Here is an 18,134-nt window from a genome sequence, read left to right as displayed (position 1 = left end):
CGCTCAAAAAAGACAGTAGGACTAGGGGGCACAGCCTCAAGATAAAGGGGAGGCGGTTTAGAACGGAGTTGAGGAGGAACTTCTTCACTCAAAGGGTGGTGAATCTCTGGAATTCTCTGCCCGTTGAAGTGGTGGAGGCTGCCTCGCTAAATATTTTTAAGAAGCGGGTTGATGGGTTTTTGATAAGAGAGGGGATTAAGGGTTATGGGGAGAGGGCGGGAAAGTGGAACTGAGCCACAACAGATCAGCCATGATCTTATTGAATGGCGGGGCAGGCTCGAAGGGCTAGATGGCCTACTCCTGCTCCTATTTCTTATGTTCTTATGTTCTTATGAAACAGGTTTCTGTCTATTTGAGCTCCAGTACAGGCCCCACAAATTCTTACAGTCCAATCTGCTTTTAGAATAGGGGCTATGGGTGCTGCCATGGACGTGGAGCGGATGCTTCCTCTTATGGGGTATTCTAGGATGAGAGGTCATAGTCTTAGGACAAGGGGTAGCAAATTTACAATGGAGTTGAGGAGAAACTACTTCTCCCAAAGGGTTGTGACTCTGTAGAATTTGTTATCCCAAAGTGTGGGGCAGTGAGTAAATTTACGGAGGGGTTAGACAGATTTTTAATTGGTAATGGGCTGAAGGATTATGGGGAGAAGGCAGGAAAATGGGTTTGAGAAGCATATCAGCCATGATTGAATGGTGGAACAAACTTGATGGGCCGAATGGCCTAATTCTGCTCCTGTATCTTATAAACTTACAAACATTCTGAGAATTGAACAGGCTTTATGATATTGAAATCTTTCAGTCTTTTCAACTCATAGGGTGAGACCTAAAACAAAATGAGGTGTTGCCTCCAAATTCAGATATATTTTAGCTTTAATCCCACATGTACAATCTAGTTAATTTTGGAAGACCTCGGAATATTTACACAGCAGCTGGCTGAATATCTGTGAACAATTCAGTTTAATCTACTAAGCCAATCACGCCCCATTAAACAAGGTTGATGTCCCTTAATTATCAAACCATCTAACTGTGCCATCTGATTCATGTAGGACACTGTGACTGAGGCTGCCCGTAAAGTAGGAAACGTTTCTCTGGCATAGGTAGACAATGTAGCTACAGCCTCGTTCAATCTCAACAGTTGGAGGCCCTTTTTGAAGGTGGTGGGAACAGGTACGATAGCAGCATTTAAGAGGCATCTTGACGAATACATGGGTAGGAAGGAATGGAAACATACAGACTCCGTTAAATGCATTCAGTTTTAGCTTAGGTGGGCATCATGATCGGCATAGACTTGGAAGGCCAAAGGGCCTGTTCCTGTGCTCTTCCATTCTTTATTCGTTGTAACAAACATGCCTGCTCCCCCTATGACTGTAGCCCCTGTGTTGACTTCCACTTTAAGAGATCTGCCATTTATCATCAAGGCTATTAGCTCAATATGGGGGCACGTTACTCAGTTGGAGCTGGTTATGGGTAAACAATTCGGGTTCCTTGTCAGGCTCCTCATCCAGTTTCTTCAAAGAAATTAAACTAGCTGTTCTGATTTGGGGCTAAGAAGCAGGTCCACGTGGAGTTTGCACATTCTCCCCGTGTCTGCGTGGGTTTCCTCTGGGTGTTCCGATTTCCTCCCAGAGTCCAAAGATGTGAGGGTTAGGTTGATTGCCATGCTAAATTGACCCTAGTGTTAGGGGGATTAGCAGGGTTAATACAGAGAAGTTATGGGAATAGGGCCTGGGTGGGATTGTTGTTGGTACAGACTCGATGGGCCAAATGGCCTCTTTCTGCACTGTAGGGTTTCTATGGTTTAATATGGGAGAAAGTCGGATCACAATATTGAATTTTATGATGGGACATGATCAAGATGAATGGTAGAACAGGCTCAAAGGGCCAAATGGCCTACTCCTGCTTCTAGTTTCTATGTTTCCACTTCTTCTTGGGTGTGTTCTCCCTCACACTGAAAACAAACTTCTGCCCTCGATCCTGTATCCCTTTAATTGGGCTTTTCAGTACCAGCATTTGGGTTGCAACTCAGAACAGCTGGTTGGTACACTTTGCAACTCATTTATGCCTTGTTCTGCACATTCAGGCTCCTGGGCCAATTCCACAGCTTTATCTAGAGGGAGTTTTGTCTCAACTAATAACTCCTTCTGGATAGTTGGGTTATTTGTATCACAAACCAAAAAGTTCCTGAACATTTCTCCTAATGCTGGGCCAGATTCACAATGCCCTGCTAATCTGAGACTGGCTCCCGAGCTGCTGAGTGAAATTTGTACCTCAACATAATGACCGAGGCTCAGGGGTTGAAATGATTTTTAACCAGCTCAACTATCTGATCAAAAGACTTGATGTCTGGAGCATCAGGTGATGTTAAACTTCTGATTAAGCCTGTGAACCACAAACTGAGCAGAATAACCTTCCCCTTTTCTTCAGTTGTTAACTCATTTGTGACAATATACTGTGCCAAGTTTTCTACTTCGGGGTCAAATTGTTCTAATTTCCAGATCAAAGGCATTTTAACATGCATCTGTACCTTGCTGCTTCTTATTTTCGATGCTCCAGTTTCTTCTTCTATCTGTGCACTGCGACTTCCAAGGACTTGGAAAATTGTTCCTCGTTGCCAGTGTAATAAAGCGAGGGCAATCTGATGAGGCTTAAGAACAAAGGGCTTTATTGCCAATGAACAAATAATCATATCTACAAATAGGGTCATTCAGAATAACTACGCAACTGTACACTACTTGGCTCCAACAACGATCCTCTCTCCTATGTGGGAAATGCACCCCTTGCACTTGATTGGCACAGGTTTCTGCCTCGACGCTCTATAGCGTCCAACCCAACTACAAGACTGTTAGGGAATGCCCCCTTAAAGGGCCACCTACCACAATTATCCTATCACGATACCAAGTCGCGTTGGACTAGGAAAATGAAGTTCTCAGGAATTGACTTTCATTCTCAGACCAACTGAAGGGGATGTATAAAATTACAATGAAAACCAACAATTTTACAATGCCTTTCACACCCTCAGGACATCCTGATTGTTGTAAAGCGTAGCAAAGTACTTTTGTAGTTAGTTACTGTTGCAATGCAGGAAACATGGCAACTGCACAGCAAGGCGAATGGGATGCTGGCCTTCATAACAAGGGGGATTGAATATAAAAGTAGGGAGGTCTTGCTGCAGCTGTATAGGGCATTGGTGAGGCCACAGCTGGAGTACTGTGTGCAGTTTTGGGCGCCGTACTTACGCAAGGATATTTTGGCCTTGAAGGGAGTGCAGAGGAGGTTGATACTGGAGTTGAGGGGGTTGAGCTATGAGGAGAGGCTGAATAAACTAGGCTTGTACTCGTTAGAGTTTAGAAGAATGAGGGGAGATCTCATTGAGACATATAAGATGATGAATGGGATGGATAGGATAGAGGTGGAGAGACTCTTCCCGCTCAGAAAGGACAGTAGGACTAGGGGGCACAGCCTCAAGATAAAGGGGGGGCGGTTTAGAACGGAGTTGAGGAGGAATTTCTTCACTCAAAGGGTGGTGAATCTCTGGAATTCTCTGCCCATTGAAGTGGTGGAGGCTACCTCGCTAAATATTTTTAAGAAGCGGGTTGATGGGTTTTTGATAAGAGAGGGGATTAAGGGTTATGGGGAGAGGGCGGGAATGTGGAACTGAGCCACGACAGATCAGCCATGATCTTATTGAATGGCGGGGCAGGCTCGAAGGGCTGGATGGCCTACTCCTGCTCCTATTTCTTATGTTCTTAAGATCCCAGAAAATCTGTTTGGGCTGTCAGTTGAGGGATAAATGTTACCAAGGACACCAGAGATCTGGAGCACAGATATCTTTGAGGGGGTACGTGATTGAGGTGTATAAGATTATGAGGAGTGTGGACATGGTGGGTAGGGAGCAGCTGTTCCCCTTGGTTGAGGGGTCAATCACGAGGGACATATATTTAAAGTAAGGTGCAGGAGATTCAGAGAGGATTTGAAAAAATATTTTTTCACTCAGGGCGGTGGGAATCTGGAATCCACTGCCTGGAATGATGATGGAGGCCAGAAACCTTAAGCTTCAAAAAGAATTTGGATAAGCACTTGAGACATCATAACGTTCAAGGATCTGGGACAAGTGTTGGAAAATGGGAATGACTTTAGTGGTAGTTATTATCAGTGCAGACTCAATGGGCCAAAAGGCTTTTTCCATGCTATATGACTGTATGACTTGATGACTCAAGCTTGTAGAGCTGGAGAAGGTTACAGAGGCAGGAAGAGTGAGGTCTGGGATGGATTTGCAAACAAGGATGGGATTTTTAAAATCAAAGTATTGCTTAACTGGGAGCCAATATTTAAGACAGTGACTACAAGGGGCGATGGGTGAATGAGATCTGTGTGAGTGAATTCATGGCAGCCTCAAGTTTACAGAGTGTGTAGAATGAGAGGTAAGTCAGAAAGGCAATGGAATAGACAAGCCTAGAGGTGATGAAGATGTGGCTGAGGGTTTTAGCAGCAAATAAGCCGAGGCAGGGGAAGAGTTGGGCAATGGTATGGAGATGAAAATAGGTGGCCTTTCATAATGGCACGAAGATGTAATCAGGAGGTCAGGGTTGTGAACAGCTTGGTTCCATTTCAAACAGTTACCAGGGAGAAGGATGGACTCAGTGGTCAAGGAATGGAGTTAGTGGAAGAGACCAAAGGCAATGGTGTTAATCTTCCCTAAATTCAATTGGAGAAGATTTCTTGTCAACCAACTGATAGCCAAGTTCCACACACATGAGGGTGGCCTCAACCGGGATCTTGGGTTCATGTCACACTATCTAGCTCGAAGGGCTAGGTGGGCTACTCCTGCTCCTATCTCTTACGTTCTTATCTGTAACCCCCATGACTTGCCTGGGTTTACAACATCTCACTCATTGGAAATAATAAGAACATAAGAAATAGGAGCAGGAGTAGGCCATCTAGCCCTTCGAGCCTGCCCTGCTGTGCTCAATGCTATCTCTGCTCACATTGTCTGTACCTTTAAGATTTGATTAGCTGTAAAGACTCACATTCTAATCAGTATTCTGGAAATTGTGCGTGCGCCCACTCACCTGACAAAGGGGAAAAGCCCCGAAACTAGTGGTGTTTCCTACCAAATAAACCTGTTGGACTTTAACTCGATGTTGTGAGGCTTCTCACTGTGCGAGAGGAGGACAGACACAGGCGGGAAACCCGCCCTATTTTCACATGGGGTGGTCGCGGGAAAGAGTCACGTGGGAAAGACAGGCGCGTCCCCCCCACACCTTTTAAAGGGACATCTCCTTGCTTGTGATTTTCCTTCTCTTTTTGTGAGGAGTAAAAGTCCAGCACCTGCTAAAGACAGTGCCCCAACTCCGGGATTAATGCCCTTTACTGTCCCTCATCGAAACAATTTTTTTTGTCCGGTGAATAACTGTGCTGCCGCCCTCTTTGTGTCTCTTGGCTAATAATCGTTGTACAACCGAAATTAGTCTGTGACAGCCCGCTTTAAGAGCCGCTGCCCAGTTGTCCTAAAAGATGAATAAATATTTGGAACCCGCTCTGGATCAGGGGGGCGGTGCAGAGTGAGGCGGGAATGAGGCTGGCAATGGAAAATTGAGAAGGTGTTTTTACTGCAGTGGGTGGTTGGTGAGGAGGGGGTTTTATCCTGGGGGCTGGGGAGCTTTCTCTTTGTGCTGTAGGACCTGCGGGCTGCTGGCGGTGCCCACCCTGCGGGCTGCAGCCCTGCCGCACAGCCCGGCTCCGGCTCCGGCTCCGGCTCCCCGCACCCCGGATCCCCGCTCCCCGGCTCCGGCACCATGAGCGAACCCCCCCGGGAGGCCCCCCCGCTACCCCCCAGCACCGACACCCACCGAGGCTGGCTGCACAAATGGACCAACTACCTGAAGGGTTACCAGCGGCGCTGGTTCGTGCTGAGTAACGGACTGCTCTCCTATTACAGGTAGGTGACTAGCACCCAGCGCTGCACCCAGTCTGGCACCCGGGGGGGCTGCACCCTGTCTGGCACCCAGAGCCGGGGGGGGGGGCTGCACCCTGTCTGGCACCCAGAGCCAGGCAGTGCACCCACAGACAGGCACTCAGCGCTGCACCCAGTCTGGCACCCACAGACAGGCACCCAGAGCCAGGGGGCTGAACCCTGTATGGCACCCAGAGCCAGGCAGTGCACCCACAGTCTGGCACCCAGCGCTGCACCCAGTCTGCACCCACAGACAGGCACCCAGTGCTGCTCCTAGAGCCAGGGGGCTGTACCCTGTCTGGCACCCAGAGCCAGGCAGTACACCCCCAGTCTGGCACCCAGTGCTGCACCCAGTCTGGCACCCAGAGCCAGGCAGTGTACCCACAGACAGGCACCCAGCGCTGCACCCAGTCTGGCACCCAGAGCCAGGCAGTGCACCCACAGACAGGCACCCAGCGCTGCACCCAGTCTGGCACCCAGCACTGCACCTAGAGTCAGGGGGCTGCAACCAGTCTGCACCCACAGACAGGCACCCAGCACTGCACCCAGAGCCAGGGGGCTGCACCCTGTCTGGCACCCAGAGCCAGGCAGTGCACCCACAGTCTGGCACCCAGCGCTGCACCCAGTCTGGCACCCAGCGCTGCACCCAGTCTGCACCCACAGACAGGCACCCAGCGCTGCTCCTAGAGCCAGGAGGCTGTACCCTGTCTGGCACCCAGAGCCAGGCAGTACACCCCCAGTCTGGCACCCAGTGCTGCACCCAGTCTGGCACCCAGAGCCAGGCAGTGCACCCACAGACAGGCACCCAGCGCTGCACCCAGTCTGGCACCCAGCACTGCACCTAGAGTCAGGGGGCTGCAACCAGTCTGCACCCACAGACAGGCACCCAGCACTGCACCCAGAGCCAGGGGGCTGCACCCTGTCTGGCACCCAGAGCCAGGCAGTGCACCCCCAGTCTGGCACCCAGCGCTGCACCCAGTCTGGCACCCAGCGCTGCACCCAGTCTGCACCCACAGACAGGCACCCAGCGCTGCTCCCAGAGCCAGGGGGCTGTACCCTGTCTGGCACCCAGTGCCAGGCAGTACACCCCCAGTCTGGCACCCAGTGCTGCACCCAGTCTGGCACCCAGAGCCAGGCAGTGCACCCACAGACAGGCACCCAGCGCTGCACCCAGTCTGGCACCCAGCGCTGCACCCAGAGCCAGGGGGCTGCACCCACAGACTGATACCCAGCGCTGCTCCCAGAGCCAGGGGGCTGCACCCACAGACTGATACCCAGCGCTGCTCCCAGAGCCAGGGGCTGCACCTAGTCTGCACCCACAGGCACCCAGCGCTGCACTTACAGCCAGGCAGTGCATCCACAGATAGGCACCCGGAGCTGGGGGCTGCACCCACTCTGGCACCCAGTGCTGCAGTAAAAAGTCTGACAACACCAGGTCCAGGCAGTGCACCCAGTCTGGCACTCACAGAGAGGTACCCAGAGCCAGCCAGTGCACCTTGTCCAGGGCAGCCAGAGCCAGGGGCTGCACCCACAGACTGGCATCCAGAATCAGACACAACACTCATAGACTGACACCTAGACAGGCACCTACAGCAAGGTGCTGGCCCCCTCACCCACACCAGGCATCCAGCCTGACGCCCAGACATTGCACCCACAGACAGACGCAGTCTGGCACCTGGAAGCAGGAGTTGCTCTCTGATGCTAATACTACAGCTAGCCTGTAGAACCACCTAGCCTGCCATCCCCAGCTAGATACTGCAACCACAGATACCGAGCCTGGCACCCAGACACAGGAACCATAGACACAGCCTGACACACAGACACAGTTGATACAGCCAGACACAGCAACTACAGCTAGACACACAGCGTGACACCCAGATGCAGTTGATACAGTCAGACACACAGCCTGACACTCAGACACAGCTGATACAGACAGACACACAGCAGCTACAGCCAAACACACAGCATGACATCCAGACACAGATGATACAGACACATAGTTTAGCACCCAGGTGCAGCAACTGCAGTCAGACATCCAGACACAGCAGCTGCAGACACACACAGCCTGACACCCAAACACAGGTGATACAGACAAACACACAGCCTGACACCCAAACACAGGTGATACGGACAAACACACAGCCTGACACCCAAACACAGGTGATACAGACAAACACACAGCCTGACACCCAAACACAGGTGATACGGACAAACACACAGCCTGATATCCAGGTGCAGCAACTGCAGACAAATGCAACCTGCCACCCAAAGCCTGGAGTTGCGCCCACATCAGGTCCCCAGATGCAGATGTTGTGAGTACAGACGGACACTCAGACTGTCACCCAGAGCTAGGCACTGCACCCAACAGACTGGCACCCAGAGCCAGATATTACCCTTGTGTCAGAGACACAATCTGGCACCTAGATGCTGCAAAAATAGATGGGTACCCAGAGACAAGTGCTGCAACCACAAAACAGATATCCAGTCTCATGCCTAGATGCAAATGCAGTACCCACAGACAGGCACCCGCCCTGGCATTTTGTTGCTTCGAAGTTTCAGACATAAACCTTCAAAATCTGTATGTTGGTAATAGTACAGAATGTATTGTGGGAACGTGTAAACTGCTGAACATGGGAAAGAAAGTGATGATATATGCACCCTGCAGGTTTTGAAATACTTAGGTTAACAAATTAACAATCAAGGTGTCCATTCAATGCAGAGCAGCAACCAAGAAACCAGGTAAAGTGCTGAACTATATAGTCAGAAAGGAAGGGAACAAGTTGGAGAGACCTGTGCTCATCTTAGATCCTGCTTAGAGAGCCGTGCTCAAGTCTATTATTCTGATTAGAACCCACTTTGAGCACCGTTCCCAGTTCTGGAGTCACAAGGAAGATGTTCTAGAGAAGACCCTCCAGGACCAATTCCTAACATTTGATGAAGAATTGGTGGGGAGGGGGGATGGGGAGTGGGCCTTCTAGTATTGAAAAGAGATGACTGATTTTTTTATAGAGATGATAAATGAGAAAGGAAAAACAGAGTAGGACCATTATTTCAAAATAACAGCAGCATTAAGGCAAAAGGACTCCAGTTGGAATGAATAAAAGGCGCGTTTAATGCTGTTGTCAAGAACTGGTGACTGACAAGTGGAATGTGCTTCTGTGTAGTATTGTGGGAGTGCTTTCACTATATGGACAGCAGCAACTCAAAACCCATCACTGCCTTCTCGAGAGCATCTGGGAATGGGCAATTAATGGCTGGTCCTGCCAATAAATCCCGTACTCCTAGGAAATAACTCTTTTTAAAAAGAAAAGTGGATGGGGATGACCTTGAGCTCCTTTAAGAAGCAGTTAAACGCTGTGCAGTCATTCCCACTGGACAATATAGCTGCTGAGTTTACAGGCTGCCCAATGTTGGTCTTTACATTGACACCAGATATCCACTTCAGGCTGGCTAATGTTTATTGCAAATCCAACTGGCTCTAGCTACTTTCCATTACTACTTAAAGGTCAAACTGACATTAGATTCCTGCTGTTACTATATGTAAAATGTCTGGCCTGGACCACATGCGATGCACTCTAGAATACTTGGGGTAAAATAAATAAGGCTTTGCTTAATATTATGTGAATCGGCACAAAGCCGTGGATTGCACCTGTAAGATATCAAATCTAATGTTGAAATAGTCCCTGTATTAGTAATGGGAAAATTGCCTGAGAACGTGTTACAGTATACTTTCTGTATTTATTTTAAGAATGCAGAGGAAATACTGAAGTAGTCTGCGTGGATTAAAAAGCTGTCCTTTATAAGATCACAAGATAGCTTTGGATGAAAAAGGCCTTTTGAAATCATTAAGTCTCATCGATCCAGAATATCAAGTGTAACATCTTGCCATCTTGGCCTTTTCTTAGACAAGGGCAGAGTTCTAGACTCGGCCACGCTTCCTGGGAATCTGTTCCAATTGTTGATCATTCACTGTGTAAAAAAAAATACACGTTTTGTGAATAATACAATACTTCATCCTCATTTAGTACAAATGTATCAGGCAACATGCTGCTAAGATCAACATCACTGCTCAGCTGTTCACCATGACCTCCACAACTGACCTGCCACTGACGAAGGTTAAACATTTCTCAAGATTACTTGATCTGCATTAAAAAGCTCTCTCCGCTCTTCTTTTTGCTCCCCACCCCCAACTAGAAAAGCAGTAAGTGTTTGCTTTAACTGCTCCAGTCAGTAGCTCAACCAAGGTCCTTGGGAAACAAATCCAAGAGCAATCTTAGCCAAAGGGTACGTAGACTTCTCTCAGGTAGCCAGTTTGTCCTGAGCCAGCATGTCAGCTGATGCTTGCAGCAAAGCAGTGCGTATTATACACAAACAAAAGCTCTATTTGAAGCTTTGCAGCCAGCTGTGCTGAATGAGTTGCTGACTTATTGATAGTGACACCAAAGGCAGGCAAAACAAATCTCTGAAGGACTTGCACTTCAGTCCTTTCTGTTGTCTGCCTTCGACCTGTCTTCCACACACCTGAATGTTGTTCCCACATTATGCCCTATGCTTCTGCTGCAGCTCTGAGGAGCTAGTGAGATGGTACTCTGTAGGTATAATTTTAGTTGGAATTTGAGAAAGTATTTGGTAAGATTTTTCACCTCTGGTTTTTGAAGATGTTTGGAGTTTGTGGGATTGACCAAATGGACTCTAAATTGGATGGAGCTTTCCCAGTAAGGAACAGTTGATTGTTGTAGAGATCTCCCATTACTTATCCTACCTGTGTGTGTCATCAGATGGACTCAGTTGGTAAATAGTTGAACAGAACCAAAGAATAAGCACTTGCCTTATCCTTGGAACATGGGGCTAAAGAGGTCAAGGGATATGGGGGAGGATATTGAATCAGATATTGAATTTGATGATCAGCCATGATCATAATGAATGGCGGAGCAGGCTCAAAGTACCAAACCTTTTATTCATTTGTGGGACATGGGAGTCACTGGCTGGCCAGCATTTATTGTCCATCCCTGGTTGCCCCTGAGAAGGTGGTGGTGAGCTGCCTTTTTGAATCACTGCAGTCCATGTTCTGTGGATTGACTCACAATGCCATTAGGGAGGGAATTCCCAGTGACTGCAAAGGAACAGCGATTATATTTCCAAGTCAGGACAGTGAGTGGCTTGGAGGGGAACTTGCAGGTAGTGATGTTCCCGTGTATTTGCTGCCCTTGTCTTTTGAGATGGAAGTGGTCGTGGGTTTGGAAGGTGCTGTCTAAGGATCTTTGGTGAATTTGTTTGTAGATGTGATGCCAGTCAGGCAGGCTGCTTTGTCCTGGATGGTGTCAAGCTTTTTGAGTGTTGTTGTAGCTGCACCATCCAGGCAAGTGGAGAGTATACAGTCCATCACACTCCTGACTTGTGCCTTGTAGATGGTGAATAGGCCTATCCTGCTTCTAGTTTCTATGTCAATGTTTATGTCAAAATAAGTTTATTTATTAGTGTTACAAGTAGGCTTAAATTAATATTGCAATAAGTTACTGTGAAAATCCCGTAGTCGCCACACTCTCGTGCCTGTTTGGGTTCACTGAGGGAGAATTTAGCATGGCCAAAGCACCTACCCAGGGCATTTTTCGGACTGTGGGGGGGAACCAGAATACCCTGGAGGAAACCCATGCAGACACGGGAAGAATGTGCAGAAGCCACACAAACAGTGACTCAGGCTGGGAATTGAACTCAGCTACCTGGCAGTGTGAGACAGCAGTGCTAACTGCTGTGCCAATGTGCTGCCCGTGCTTTATAACCAGTGGATCACTTGAATTTTACCACTGCTTCACACTCAGAGGGGCATGTAGATTAGGAATCCTTGCTTGAGTGAGCTGATTTCAGCCAAATACCTCTCTTGGATGCATTTGGACTCTGCATTGCTAGAATAGACATGGGGAGAAAATTGACTGGGGCTCCTACTTCTGTTTTACTTATCTCGTATCGTCATCTGCAGTGGATTTGGTCTGTTGAGCTCAGCATTTGGCTCAGCTTCTTCATTACTGCCACTTTTTATTCAGGATAGTTGGTGAAGAATAACCGCTTGGGGTAGTTACGGGAAGATTGTTGGTTCACACCTGGCTCTGTATTTGGCGAGTCAATCTCCTTGAGGGAAGATAAAGGAGAAAGTTGAACAATGGTAAAAAAATCTCAGGCAGAATGCTTCTGGTTGCATAAAGCAAGACACAAACCAGGTTTTGTGTGAGGGAGAGAAGAGTCTGCAAAGGAATCTGAATTTACATGTCAGAGAAAATGTTGAGAGGATTCGCAACATTAAAATGTTGGGTGCATAAATAATGTTCCACTAAACACACAATCAGAGGGACACGCAGACAATTCTTGAGTCTGAGGTCTGGGATTGGAAGTTTTTAAAAATTCTCTACTGAGGAATAGTTAAGTGAAGCAGACTTAAAAACATTAGCACATAATTCAAATCATAATGTGGGGGGGGGAGGGGGGGTGCGGAAGGAATCCATAATGGAAGTTAAACAGTAAAATATCCACGTGGGCTGTAACAAACCAGCTGCAATGTTCTGCTATGTATCATTCAGTTTCATGAAGAGGGTAACATTTGGGTGTTACTGGTGTGCGATATTCCTTAAGAAGTTTGATTCCAGTGCAGTTGTTGGAAGTGTGAGTACTGCTAACTTTTGTTGCTATGGGATGTGGGTGGAACGTGCAAGCATTTCCCCCAAAAATGATTTGGGGAGGAACAAAAAGGATGAATTGTTGCAATGAAGCCAGTCCGTTCAAACTGCTTAATTAACAAGATATTGTCATGTTCAGTCTCGCAATTATTGAAGGATGGTTGGAGATGCCTTGAGAAATAGCTACCCGAAGAAAACCAGGAGTCTGAATAAATGCCACTCGTGAACAATCTGAACCCAGAAATGCGAGTGAGAATTGTGAATTGAGAATGGAGTTGAATGAGGTAACACAGGAATCGAGGTTTGCATCTCTGCCGTTCCCACTCTGCTTTGAAAAATGGATATCGAAACTCAATGTGTTCACAACAAGTTCTTCCTTATCTCAGTCCTGAATGGCTTACCCCCTTTTACTTAGACTTTGACCCCCTAGTTCTGGACTTCCCCAACATTGGGAACATTCTTCCCGCATCTAGCCTGTCCAGTCCCATCTTGATTCCACATTTTTAAATGAGATCCCCCTCATTCTTCTAAATTCCAGTCAATACAAGCCCAGTATTTCTTCTTATGTCAGTCCTGCCATTTCAGGGATCCATCTGGTGAATTGATTCATCAACCCTACTGGTTACATCCTCAAAGAAATCCATTAGATTTGTGAAGCAAGATTTCCCTTTTGTAAATCCATGTTGACTCTGTCTAATCCTGCCACTGTTTTCCAAGCGTCCTGCTATAAAATCTTTGACAATGCATTTTCCCCACTACTGACGTCAGGCTGCTAGGTCTATAGTTCCCTGTTTTCTCTCTACCTCTTTTTTTAAATAGTCAGGTCACGTTTGCTAGTCAGGACTAGGGGGCACAGCCTCAAGATGAGGGGGGGCAGTTTAGAATGCAGTTGAGGAGGAACTTCTTCACTCAAAGGGTGGTGAATCTCTGGAATTCTCTGCCCGTTGAAGGGGTGGAGGCTACCTCGCTAAATATATTTAAGACACGGGTACATAAGAACATAAGAAATAGGAGCAGGAGTAGGCCATCTGGCCCTTCGAGCCTGCCCCGCCATTCAGTAAGATCATGGCTGATCTGTCGTGGCTCAGTTCCACATTCCCGCCCTCTCCCCATAACCCTTAATCCCCTCTCCTATCAAAAACCCATCAACCTGCGTCTTAAAAATATTTAGCGAGGCAGCCTCCACCACTTCAACGGGCAGAGAATTCCAGAGATTCACCACCCTTTGAGTGAAGAAGTTCCTCCTCAACTCCGTTCTAAACCGCCCCCCCTTTATCTTGAGGCTGTGCCCTCTAGTCCTACTGTCCTTTCTGAGCAGGAAGAGTCTCTCCATCTCTATCCTATCCATCCCATTCATCATCTTATACGTCTCAATGAGATCTCCCCTCATTCTTCTAAACTCTAACGAGTACAAGCCTAATCTATTCAGCCTCTCCTCATAGCTCAACCCCCTCAACTCCGGCATCAGCCTAGTAAACCTCCTCTGCACTCCCTCCAAGGCTAAAATATCCTTGCGTAAGTACGGCGCCCAAAACTGCACACAGTACTCCAGCTGCAGCCTCACCAATGCCCTATACAGCTGCAGCAAGACCTCCCTACTTTTATATTCAATCCCCCTCGCGATGAAGGCCAGCATCCCATTCGCCTTCCTGACCACCTGCTGCACCTGCAAGCTGGGCTTTTGCGACTCATGCACAAGGACCCCGAGGTCCCTCTGCACTGTCGCCTGCTGCAAATAGGTTTTTGACAGACAAGGGAATTAAGGGTTATGGGGAGAAAGCGGGAAAGTGGAACTGAGCCAGTTCAGATCAGCCATGATCTTATTGAAAATGGTGGGGCAGGCTCGAAGGGCTGGATGGCCTACTCCTGCTCCTACTTCTTATGTTCTTATGTCATGCTACCCTTCAAACGGTGGGAGCTGTTCCAGAATAATTGGGCTTGTTTTACAGGGGCAGGCAAGTCTCGCATTATATCATTCTCCGTTGGCCTTGGGCATGACCTTACAAGCCTCAGGCTGGCGTGCCAGTAAAATTCCAGCCATTGGAATCTTGGAAGATGACCACCAATGCACCCACTATTTCTAACCTTGTGCTTGCCCTCATCTTAAGACACCATGTAAAACCTGTCCCTTTGATCAAGCTTTTGGTCATCTCCCTGATGTCTTGTTCTATGGCTTAGTGTCAACATTTGTATTGATCCCATATTAAGCACCTTAGTTATGCTAAGGCACTTTATAAATGTAAGTTGTCCATTATTTTAGAGGATCATATTAGATATACTGGGCTGAAGGGCATGTTCCTTTTCTTGTTCTGATGCATTTATCTATCTAACAAGGATAATTGTGGAATTTAGGTGGTTACACAGCATATATATTCCATGTATCGATTTATTTGTCATTTTATCGGTTCTAGGCTTTATCGGCGTGCAGTTTCTCCAACTTGTAATAGCATGAAGTTTGAACTGTAAGATGAGATACTGAACTGCAAAATACCATTTTTTAGAAAATTATTGCACAAGACCTTGTCAGTTAAAGTTTAAGGGGTCGAAATAACTTATGTCCACTATCTCAGTTCCTGAATCAAACAGTAACAGTAAAAAAGCAAAATTCTAATGAAGGTAAAATTTATGTTTGGGGATCAGTTTTATTTTTAAAGAAGTGGAAACGTTCGCTATCCCTTGACTGTGCTCAGGTTTTTGTGTCTTGTTTTTCCTCAAGTTATAATAGAGTGCAAAAAAGATTTATGAGGATGCTACTGGGACTTGATGGTTTGAACTGGATAGATTGGGACTTTTTTCTCTGGAGCATAGAAGGCTGAGGGGTGATCTTATAAAGGTCTATAAAATAATGAGAGGCGTGGATCAGCTAGATAGTCAATATCTTTTCCCAAAGATAGGGGAGTCTAAAACTAGAGGGCGTAGGTGTAAGATGAGAGGGGAGAGATACAGAAGTGTCCAGAGAGGCAATTTTATCACATAGAGGGTGGTGAGTGTCTGGAACAAATTGCCAGAGGTAATAGAGGCAGGTACAATTTTGTCTTTTTAAAAAGCATTTAGACAGTTACATGGGTAAATGGCTATTGAGGGATATGGGCCAAACGCGGGCAATTGGGACTAGCTTAGGGGTTTAAAAAACTGGCGGCATGGACAAGTTGGGCTGAAGGGCCTGTTTCCATGTTGTAAACCTCTATGACTCTTGTTCTTAAGGAGCAGTTAAATAGATGGCAAGCTTTTTTTCACTTCTTCCCAGTTTAATTTTTTTGCCTGGTAGTAAATTTACCCTTTTTATCTACCTCTGTATCATGTATTAAGTATATCTGAAACTGTACACTAGCATAGTTTAGTTCTTATTTTGGAGAAGTCAGCAGCTATGTGATCATATCTGTGCTTAAGTTAATTCTGGCTTCCTTGTGCTAAGTGTTACAGAACCTCAGCCCTCCAAAAATTGTGTCCGTGATTCTGTTGCTGGAGTGTGGCGACTAGGGGATTTTCATGGTAACTCAATTGCAGTGTTAATGTAGGCCTATTTGTGACATGAATAAATAAACTCTCAAAAAAAAAACTTTAAACACGGAGACAGGGAGCCAGGTTGAAATTTGTCAAGATCAAGGTGCAAAATGTTCATACCTGAAACAAAGATGAGGGCAGTTGGGTTAACTGTAGACAGACTTTCTGTCCTGTGAGCTGTTTTTGGGCAGAAGTACAGAAAGGTCTCTGAGAGATAAAAGGCTATTGTTAAGGTCTTAGCACGGAGGAGTATGCTGGCTTTCTGTGGGCTATCAGGCAGAATTCGGGCAGAACATCATCTTTGGTTGAAGAGATGCACTCTGTGGCAATCTAAACAGATATGTCCTGGTGTAGCCAGGGAAAAGGATGGGCAGGTGTAGGACTAACCACTGGTAAACTGAGAGGTGACGTTTGATGGACATTTGATGGGTTTTTGGACATGTTAAAGGGGGGATATCTTTGCAGTTTAGGGAACCAATTGCCTCCTCAGTAATGCTTAGTCAATATTAGTTTGTTACAATTAAAGTCTCAACTTGAAACCTTGCCGTGCATTTTTTTTAAGTCGGCCACTGAAAATTCAGACACTTTTTCGAAAAAGGTAACGGTTGCTACAGGGTTGTTAAGTAACATTGTTTATTCAGACAGGGCTCTGCTAATTTCACAAACCTTCAAACTGGTTAAGGAGGTGCACAATTGCTTTCCCTGTTCATTTAGATCCCAGCTAACCCTGTACTTCCAACGATTGGCGAAATATCATGGATATTAAACAGACAGGGCAACGCCAGGCGCTGTCCGCTGCCAAGCTGTAATTTTTGAGCCTTTGACATTATAGGTGGAAAATCTGCTGTGTGTTTCTGAATTTTGCATTTACTTCTTTAGTTTTTTTTGTTGTTTGTCCTTTTTCCCTGTCTAAAGTAATTAGGCATGTTTAACTGGCCATCTGTGGTGTGTTTCTGAGTAACTTAGTTCAAGTGTCATGTTTTTTGCTTTGAAGAAGCGAGTTGGAACACTATTTGACCCTGTTGTTGTGAAGAAACTGCTTGGAAATACCACTTTGATAATATGTTTCTAAAAATGGAAACTGGCAATTTAAGTAATTTCAATGTCAGCATGATTCATTTGGTAACATTCTTGAAGCTGAGTCAGAAGGCTATGGGTTCATGCCCCCACTCCAGGATTTGAACTGGTAACTCAAGCCACTGTTTCGGTGCTGTGCTGCTGTGAGGCTGCTGTGATTAAAGAGGTTTCATGACAGTCTGAGTAGATCAGGAAGCTCTCATTGTGTCAAACACAGGCAGATGCTGGAAACCTGAAGTTAAGAACAGAAAATGCTGCAAATACTCAGCAGGTCTGGCAGTGCTCTAGTGGAGAGAGGAACTGAGGTAACCTTTTATTAGAATTGGAAGAAGTTAACAATGTAACAGGTGTCTTTTTTGTTTATGTTTATGTCGTTTTATTTGACAATTCTAACAAATAACTCAGTACCAGCAAGAGGGTCCAGAAAAGTTTCTAGAAAGCAGATGGGTGAGGCTCGAGACGTGGGCACGCACCCTCCACTTCCCCAGCTCCATCCTGCCATCCACACCCCCAGGAAGTGGATCTGTGCCCCCCCCCGGCCAGGCTCACGATGCCCGGCTGGTGGCATCTTGCCCACCCTCAAATGCTGCTTTCTTCTGAAGGAACAGCCTTCTGTTAACCTGGCTTTTCCTCCGGTGGGCTGGCAAAGCACAGTGGAACACCCGACACGTAGCACGACCGTCTGTGTGTGTCTGAAAACTGTCCTGACTTTGTAGCAACCAGGACATTCGACACCCATGAGGTAGGAGTTGGGGCTTTGCACCAGCCGCTGATTCTTGTATTTCCTCTTCTCCTCCTCAGGAGAGGGATGCAACAAATCCTTTGCCAGAGGCATCTTGAGCGTTGGCTCGCTAGCATGCAAGTGCAGAGACCGTGGAAAGAGGGATGGAGGGGGAGAAAGGAATAAAAACAAAGCTCTGCAACTGGGTG

The 18,134-nt window shown here is 46.9% G+C and overlaps 1 protein-coding gene and 1 pseudogene across 4 annotated transcripts in view; one reads left to right on the top strand and one right to left on the bottom strand.

The window, feature by feature from the left end:
* Nucleotides 1–5,856: 5,856 nt before the first annotated feature.
* osbp2b (oxysterol binding protein 2b) overlaps nt 5,857–18,134 on the top strand; it is a 354,770-nt gene continuing 342,492 nt past the window's right edge. For 2 of the 4 annotated variants that reach the window (XM_080208481.1, XM_080208478.1), the window contains exon 1: nt 5,861–5,940. The gene's annotated coding sequence lies outside the window, so the exon portion shown is untranslated. Of the gene's footprint in view, nt 5,941–18,134 lie in introns of all 4 variants that reach the window. The other 2 variants (XM_080208479.1, XM_080208480.1) reach the window with 2 other exon arrangements.
* On the bottom strand, nt 9,875–18,040 carry LOC145356194 (small ribosomal subunit protein eS27 pseudogene; annotated as a pseudogene).

This window comes from Carcharhinus amblyrhynchos, chromosome 20, assembly GCF_965287045.1.
Source record: "Carcharhinus amblyrhynchos chromosome 20, sCarAmb.v2.hapA, whole genome shotgun sequence".
Taxonomy (NCBI): domain Eukaryota; kingdom Metazoa; phylum Chordata; class Chondrichthyes; order Carcharhiniformes; family Carcharhinidae; genus Carcharhinus; species Carcharhinus amblyrhynchos.
Note: the sequence above shows the minus strand (reverse complement) of the source record. Positions and strands in the feature narration are given on the sequence as shown.